The following is a 9,449-nucleotide window of genomic DNA, read 5'->3' on the forward strand; positions in this document are numbered from 1 at the left end:
GAATCCAGGTGACCTGGCTGAGCAGTCATCACAGTCTGCTCCTTCTTCCTGAAAAAGTCTTTCTCCCTCCTCTCTGCTCTCCCAAGGCCCCATTCATTTTTCGGGGCCCCAGTCCTCTACGGGACTTTCATAGAATCCTCCAGCCCTCAGAGACCCCTTTTCTCTAAACTTCCATGGCCCCTAACCTGCTTGCCCTTATAATATTTCATGTCTTTCTTTTCAGTGCATTTCAAGCAATTTTAGAGCATGGAATGGAATGGAGGGTGCTGCTCCTTTGTGTCTCACAGCATTTGGCTTGGTGCTATCCAGCATTGCTATTCAATGATATTGTGATTTAACTTTTTATATTTTGGCTCTCTGGCCCGCTGTATAGGAGAAAGGAGCCTCTTCCTGGGCTCCTACTGACAGGAACAAAAAATAGAGAAAGATGCAGACACTTTCTCTAGGAAATAAGGTAGTAACCACTAGAAATTCACTGTCATGATTATAGCCGCCATTTTACTCGTTTTCTAACTTAGACCATTTCCTTTGCAAATTGTTTGGCATGGAAACATTTCAGCACTGCTTAAGAGAGGTGGACAAGAAGATACGTTAAAGAAAAATGTAGTTTAAAGAGGCAGAAACTGCAAAAAGGAATACAAACGGAGGATTCCAGAGTAAAGCAAGAGGCTGTGCAAATAAACAAAGATGAGGAGAAACTTCTCCAGACACCACGAGCTCATCGCTGTCCATGCATTGCCCACAACTATGTTTGCGCAAATATATCACGGATATCAGGAATGCTATAATGATACTCCATCGCCCATGGTTCTCGTTTTAACCACTGTAATAAGCAAAACATACAGAGCACACTGCTGGCCCTAAAGACTATAATTTTCTCTGAGGAGAAATATTGCAAAAAGGGAAAAAAAGAGAGAGAGAGACGAAAACATGATATTTTGTTCAGTTCCTAAAAAAAGCATTTTTCCCCTTTCTCTGCTGCTCTTTCCTTTCATTAAACTGTCCTTAAGTGCTTTTAGAGAAAACTAAGTAGGCCACAATTCTGGGCTGCTGACTGAATAATTATAAGTCTGGGAGCCTGCTGGGATGGCCAGAGAGAGGCCCAGGTCCCTCTCCCGAAATCCAGAGACCCCTGGGGATTGTGCCAGTTGCGGCTGGAATCCTCACGTTGAAATGATTTCTCATTTTGAAGGAAAATCAGGGACATTCTTATCCTTATTAGTCCTCTGAGAACTTGGGCCACTGCCAGATTTTATTGGAAAATTGCAACAAAAGAAATTAGAGATAGTGAGTTCTTATATTTGGAGGGTTACACTAGAGGCATATCGAAGCCAGATTATTTCCAGATCAGCTCTGCTCCATGAGTTAAAATATATTCTCTGCTTTAAAAATAGTCACAGTTCCTTAGATTCAGATTCTTAATGTTACCTATTGTTAGTTTTTCCCTCTGTGTGTGTGTGTGTGTGTGTGTGTGTGTGTGTACGTGTGTGTATGTCTGTAGGAAGTGATTTACTCTAGGAAAAGTTTATTCTAGGGAAAGTTACAAGAGAGATGGGTGAGCACACTACTACTAAAGTGCAATGCAACTGGACATGCATCTGTTTACTGGGGCCCAGGAGGCAGCTGGGCATATGAAGGGACACCAGAGAGAGACACCCCAGAGATCAGGACACAGAAACTGCTGGAGGATAAGACAGACATGATATATACTCAAGCAAAAAATAATCATTGAAAAAGGTCAGACAACAAATGTGTTTGATGCTTGAGTCCCACCATGATGTCAATGTTTGATTCCCAGAGACAGTCCAGCATGGAGAAAGAATCCAGACTTGCGAGCAAGACACAGCTGCTGTTGTGTTCTAGCCTTACTCCTTGTTCGTTGTGAGCTGGGCAAATTATGTACCCTTGTTTTTGAGATTAATGAAGTGAAGCATAGGATCTCCAAGTTGCTTCTTATTCTAAAATTCTGTGTTTCCACCTTTTCTAACTTTTCTGCAGCTCTGGTAGTCTTTGTCCTGGTTGTAAGTACAGCCTCAAGGTGGCAGAGGCGGCATGAAGTGGATGCGTACCCTCTCTCTGTCCTCACCCTCCCTCTCTTCTTGGTGCTCCTATATCATCACACGCCATCCTGGCAATTCTTAATGTAATGTCCTTGTGTTCTGAAAGAAAAAGTGTTTAGGTGGTGGTGGGGTAAATGTTAGAAATGGGAAAGAACGCAAACCATAATTTCATGTAAACTCAACATAGTGAATCGGGACAGGTGTTATGTATGTCTTTGTTTTCTGGTATCATAAAGATCACAAATACTAAAAGAGGGAGAGAAAGAAAAAGATAGAGGAAAAGTATGGGCACAATCTTATACCCACCTCTAAGTTAAAGTTGCCCTAACAGGTAAAAACTAGATCTTCTTTTCTAGTGCAGTGTTGAGCATGCGGCTTGGGCTGATAATTCTTGTTGATTATTTGCCCAAATAAGCACTTGCGATCTGTTGGAACCAAACTCCCTTAGGAGCAGCCATAAGGGAAAATGTGAGGGACATGTGAAGAGGTGCCCATTTTCAGGGGGTCTTTGAGGTGAGCTGCAATTCTTGGAGGGACTGGAAGAAGGAGAGGTGGTTACCTCTGGTCAACACATTGCTAGAGACTCAACTGGCTCCGACCCACATCTTAGCTGAGGCTTCTTATTCTGAAGTTTTGCCCCGTTAGCTCCCAGAACAATCGATATGGCTGCTTTTGCATATGATTCTATTATCCTTTAATAGTAAAAACCAAGTTTCTTATGATGAATGTAAGTGGCTAGCATAAAACATTCTAGGCACAAGAATGAAAGCTGCTTACATCTTGTTGATGATGGACACTTCGAAACAGAGTGTACTCATCATGTGAAGGCTGTTTATCAAATGGAGTCCTGGGTACTTTTTTTTTCTAAGCGGGGGCAGGGTAGATTTATCTGTGGGGGTGCGGTTTTGGCTAGAATGAGCAACTAAAAAAACTGCAGTGTTAATAAGGAAATGTAGGTGCTTCAAATACAACAAAAATTAGGTTGCTGAGTGCAAACGTTCTCTCCTCTCTTCTTCCAGTTGTATGTTTTTGGAGAAAATAAAGTGATTGGCTATGTTTAGGAGCCTCAGCTAAAGACCCCATCTCCCACCTCTCTAGTCCAGGGGAAGCCTGGAACCTGTTGCTGGGCTAGAGCTGGTGCCGGGAGGCAAACATCATGCCTTCTCTCAAAAAAATGGTCTGCTCATCTCCGAATCTCGGTCGTTCTCACACCAATGAGTTCAGTGAACATGTTAGAATTCCCACAACAAGCAGCTCCTTCAGGCTTGTTATCAAATGCTGTTTCCATACCTCTGGGTCCCTCCCTTCTTGCTCTCTTTCTGAGAAGCAGTCTTCACTTGAGGCTCCCGCTTTATAAATGTTAGGCTGGCTTCTCTCATTGTTCGTTCATAGACAGCGCCATGAAAAGAGGATTACGGATGTATTTTATCATCCTTGGCAGGAGTCCCATGTGAACTGCAGAATGATTCTCCCAATGTATTACAAGGGAGGCATGGAGTTTTCGTGCTTCTGGTCCCACAAGAAGTTGCACAGGAGTAAGTACAGTGCCCACGCACTTTGCAGAGAGTAGACAGTCAATAAATATTTGTTAGATGCATAAAAGCAATTCACCACCCTATTTTTGTTACTTCCTTTTTCATTAACAATGTTTGGAGGTGAGGAATGTTGGCTAAAGGATTCCTTGTTTATCTAACCCCTTCCTTTGCCAACTTTTTATTGACTGAAATTTGAGTCCACCTGAGACAGGGCAGTTGTTGAAGAATGTCCCTTTGTCCTATGCCCTTTTGGCATCCTCTACCATGCCTCCTCCCACCTTACAGGGGGCATCCCTTCTGTAGCCCTTCCAGGGCTGGACAGTATTGCTCCCACCAGCCTTCCACCATGACTGAGTTTTTGCTTCCATTTATACCTGTTTTGTGACTGGCAGCCAAATCTTGCTAAAATGTAATATATCACTGGAGTTCTCTCTCCTGGGATGATATAGTTGCATTTAATTGTAGTCTTTAGGAGATCTTCTGCTTTAGTTTCCAGAAGTAGTTCACAGTAAGGATTTTGGCAATAGAAATTTAACAACAACAGTAATTTATCTCTCTTTTAGTACTAAAAGCGTTTTTGGGGTAGTCCCCCTTTTTACTTATCTTGCATCCCTGGAAATACTCACTCTGGTCAGTTATCAACAACATTTCATGTATAAATATTGAGATGACTAGCTAATGTAATAAAATAATTTGAGATATGATTATATGAATTAATATAACCCTGCTCATGTGATATATTTGCATCTTTGACAGTTCTTTTCAGTAGCTTCAACCCCTTCAGTTGAGAGAGAAATTTTTTGATATGGGGGTTGTGGTAGGCAGTCTCTAAGATGGTTCCCAGTGATACCCATGTCCTGGTATTCATGGTTTTGGATAAGCCCTTTTCCTTGAGTAATTTGTTTCTAATCAATAGAACACAGTAGTATTGCATAGGTTACAAAAGATTGTCACTTCCTTCCCACCACTTAACTTCTCTGCTGGCTTTGATGTGGCAAATTGCCATGTTAGAGGGGCCCACATGGCAAGGATCGGAGAGCAGTTTTCAGCTAAGAGCCAACAAGGAACCGAGGTCTTCAATCTGACCACTTATAAAAAACTGAATGATGAGCCCTCACCCCTAGCACGAGTGCAGGCTTGTGAGATCCTGGAGCAGAGGATCCAGCTGAAATTCCCACAGAGTCCTGGCCACAGAAGCTGTGAGACAACTGTATTGTTTAAAGCTGCTAAGTTTGTGGTGATTTATTACACAATAGAAAACTAATAACAAGATCTCTTATCTCATTTGTTGTCCAAGTTGTCCAGGCTTCCCAAATGACATTTTAAATGGAATTAGGTCTCAGGAAAAATGCCCAAAATTGAGTTGAATGATAGGTGGGTCTTGAGAGAATGACACATTTCCATCTTGTTTCAGTCCTCAACCTGAATCCTTCCAGGAAATTAATAGTATTGGCCAAGTTCTCCAGTCTCTAAAGTCCTAAAGAACTCTGATGGTGACTGAACTAGCACCAAGAGAACCTTTTACCCTGTGCCCCCTGTTGAAGTCTAGTCACGTTTTCACAAAGGTCTGCTTTGGTCCTTAGAGAGATGTCCATTTCCCTAACCTAGGGATTCTCCACATGAGCCTTATGTCTGAAGAAAATGGCAACAGTGGGTACCCCCCAGCACCACCACCACCATCTCCAGAAGTGGGTATCAATCTTTGCTTCACCAATCATCTGGGCAGTTTTTTCAAATATCAGATTTGTGCTTTACCACTGAATTCAGAGGATCTAAAATAAGGTCCATGAAAGATCATTTTTAGTAAGTTGCCAGGGGATGCTGGTGGTGGTAGTGAAGTCCCAGGCTTTCACACACTCTGATCCAGAGGTTCTGAAACTTTGCCCAAAGTTTTCCCAAGAGCACCAGGTGTCCATATCTCAAGGATTTACCAGCAGGATGTCATTGCATACACATGAGCTTGGAAAAGTTAGAAAAGTTAACCTCTGTAGACCTCAATTTGTATAAGTGCCATAAAAATTCAGTAACCTAGATATTATCCTTTAGTTCTAGAAGTTAAGTAGTGAAAGGGATAGTTTACTAGTAAAAAGAAAATTCGCAAATGGCATCACTGTATGTCAGACACCACTTAAAAGTTATTTTATATTAACCCCTTTGGCCCTTACAACAATCCTATGAGGGGGTTGCCATTGTTAATTCTACTTTACAGATGAGAAAACAGAGGCCCAGAAAGACCAAGTGACTTTTTCAAGGTCACATGTGTGGTAGTAGACACAGGACTCAAATACCAGCAGGGTGGCTCTAGAGTCCATGCTTTTAGGTACAGAGCTAGACCATCTCTCCTTCAAACTGGGAGTGTTCCTGAGTTTATAGAAAGTGATATCAGTGTGGACTGCACTTACTGGGGAAGATGAGTTGTGACTGAGTTTTATTGTGGAATAGAATTGTCATTGGCAAAGGCATAAAGAGAAAGATACTACAAATAGAGGAAATACCAAGAGGAGGACATGGACGGGAGCTTGCATATGACATGAGTCAAGTGATGAGGAGACTGGCTGGTCAGAGTGTGGTCCAGCAGGTGAGCAGTGGAGGGTGGGGCTGCAGAGGGGAGTGGGCTATGGGGTGGCAGAGGAATGGGGGCCTGTAATGCCATGTAGAGAAATTGCTGGCTATCCCAGAGGCTTTTCCCCTTCCCCCTTGCTTAAGAGAACTCATTCTTGTTCTATGGTTGTTCCAGTTCAATTCGAGGCACTCTCTTCCCTTTTGCCAGTGATTGGCATCGGGATGAGAATGTGACTCAATGCAGCCGGTGAAATATAAGTAGAACATGACTAGAGTCCTCTAAAAAACACTTTTGTCCATAACAAAAAAAGAAAAATTGTCATGTCTTGAATGTTTGATTCTGAAACTCATGTTGAAATTTAATTGCCATTATAAGAATATTAAGACGTAGGACGTAAAAGGTGATTAGGCCCTGATGTCTCCACCCTCATGGGTGAGATTGGGTTTGTTATAAGAGGCAAGTTTAGCCCCCTCTTTTCTCTCTCTCTTTCTCTCTCTCTCTCTCTCTCTCTCTCACATGCTCTTGCCTTTCACTGTGAGATGTTGCAGCAAGAAGGCCCTGGCAAAATGTTGGCCCCTTGATCTTGGACCTCCCAGTTTCCAGAATTGTAAGAACTAAATTTCTACTCATTGTAAAGCGCCCTTTCACAGGTATTCTGTTATAGCAGCAAAAATGGACTAAGACAGAGATGCCTGAGGTAAAGCACTTCAGACCCCTGCCTTCCTTCTTGGGATGCTGTGGTGTGAAGACATGATGTAGACTTGAAGACATGTGCAGGCCTTTAGCAACCATCAAGACATGGTGAAGACATGTGTAGGCCTTTGGCAGCCATCTTGCCGCCATGAAAAGAGGGTCAGAGAATCATGGAAATGCTGACTCAAATACCTAAATTCATGGATTCATTTAGGTGGATCCAATCCTAAAACCACCTCCCTTTGTTCTTGTCTTTATGTAAAGTGATGTAATGCCTTTATCACCTGGGCCACCGGCAGTTGAACATTCTGTCGCATGCAGCCACACACATCCTAACTAACAGAGAGTTCCTTTAGGAAGCCAGGGTCTTTAGTGAAATAATAAGAGTTATCAACAAAATTGTACTTCCACACACATTATTTTGTCTAGTTAGAAATGAAAAAGCACTGGCTTTGGTGTTAGAGAGCATGAGTGTGAGTCCCAGCCCTGATCTGGAAGAAACCATCCTCTCGCACCTTAGTTTCTTCATCTGCAAAATGCAAAATAACTGCAAAATAATATCTCCCCCTTCAAGCTGTGAGAACCAATGAAATAATATTTTAGTGCATCCAGCACTAACTACATCTAGAAGATAGATATGTTGACAGTGATAATAATAGCAAATGATTATGAGTTCTTATTGTACGCCAGCATCTGTATGAAGAGCTTTATGGGTATTGTTGTATTTAATCCTCTTGGAAACAGGTATTAGTAAAAACTTCATTTGCACTTACTATTCTTAATCACCAGAGCCCCTTTGAGGAGGAGGCAGGGCAGTGCAATCATCGTTGTTCCCATTCTGTAATTGAGAAGGTGGTGCAGTGAGTGGAAGTGGTTCTGATGGTAGAACCAGGGTGTAGCTGGGATTTCTTCAATCTCAATCCCAATTCAGAGCCATGTCATGTCTCAGAATCTTGGTGGCTCAGTCTCAAGGGCGACTATTTGCCTTTCACTGGCTTTGCTTGTGAATAAACGTGGTAGCATCTGTGATAGTTATTAACATCATCTATTGCCAAATTCACAGAAGGAGGAGAAATTTAATGCTTTGCATGTCCCAGGAGAGGTTTGTGGCTTCCACCTGATGTACCCAGAGCATCCATCCAAAGGCCATGATGGACCCGATTTAATGAGGTTGTTAGCCAGCTCCCCAGGGGTGGTAACAAGGGGCCTTGTTAGGAGAAGTTTCCCCTTGCTAAGGAGTTCTTTGCAGGGTGATGGACCAAATTGTTGGCAGTGGGAGGTCTGGAGAAAGATCTGGGGCTCTTCTTATGTGGAAAAAATCCTTTGAGCAGGTACATGTTCCTTTCCACTTCCCTGTGGAGACCACCCACATGTTTGTGTGCACTGGAATGGGGAGGGGAAGTGGCCATGTGTTTCTATTTAGGTGTGGGTTGCTCATTTGTGTAAGTGTCACTGCCTACGTTGTTTCAGCTCATGTGGCCTGTGGATTCTGAACGGTGGCTCTGACTCCTTTGCTCTGTTTTTGATCAGGGAAGTTGAAAAAGAATCACAGAAGTTAGAGGAGGACTGAGTCATTAATGGACCTTCCTTGGTGTCCAGAGGGTCGAGTGAGTTTCTCAAGTTCACACAGCTGGTTTGGTGGCAGAACTAGACCCAGAACCTGGAGCAGCAGCACACCAGAGTAGAAAGAGCTGGGGGTGCCAAGGAGTGCCCAGGCCTGGATTCTGATTTCTTTAGAAAACAGAGGATCAGAGTTGTAACACTGCAAATGACAACAATCATCTGGGACAGATCTCTCTCCTCTCTCTCTCTCTCTCTCTCTCTCTCCATCCATCCATCCATCCATCCATCATTCATCCATCTGATATCTCTATACAAATGTGTTCATATGTGTGAACAGATAAACATACACATATTAAGATACAGAAGATGCATGCTATATATTTCAGCCATTCCTCATCTATGTGCATATGTGTATAAATATATATGCATAGAGTATATTTAGAATATAGATACTGGTACTTCACACATGCTATCTCCCTGTTCATTCGTGCATGTATTTCATATATTTATTCATCCATCCATCTATCTATTTGTTTTCTTAACTTCTAATAATTTTTAATGGGCAAAGGGGACCCTAAAAGTAGTTTCTAAGGATGCTTAGGTGATTGGTATTCTTCCAAGATGTCTAAAGACTAGGATAGGTCCTTATTTGGAAAGTGATTGTGTGGTACAGTCTGAGGAGGTTGTTTCTTGCCTTGCCATATCCATGTATGTGATGTCGGAGAAAGGAAGATCAGATCAGTTGACTTGTGCTGGTGACTAACAATAGCTGCAGTGTATTGACTGCTTACTATGTTTAGCATTGTTATTTGAATTATCTTGATTGGTCCTCACTTCAGCCTACAAAGCACATGCTACTGTTATGTATCCACTGCACAGATGGTTGTGGCCCATGGTCACACAGCCAGTAGGGGACAGAGTTGGTTTTTCCCCCAAGGTGCTCAGAGCTAGCCTGATGTTTGAATGGATTGCAGGTGTTCCCAGATGTCCTAAAGCTTGCTCCTTCCCTTCAGGTATGTGCTGTCCATAGTGGGA

Source organism: Callithrix jacchus, chromosome 4 (genome assembly GCF_049354715.1).
Source record: "Callithrix jacchus isolate 240 chromosome 4, calJac240_pri, whole genome shotgun sequence".
In the NCBI taxonomy this organism is placed as follows: Eukaryota; Metazoa; Chordata; class Mammalia; order Primates; family Cebidae; genus Callithrix; species Callithrix jacchus.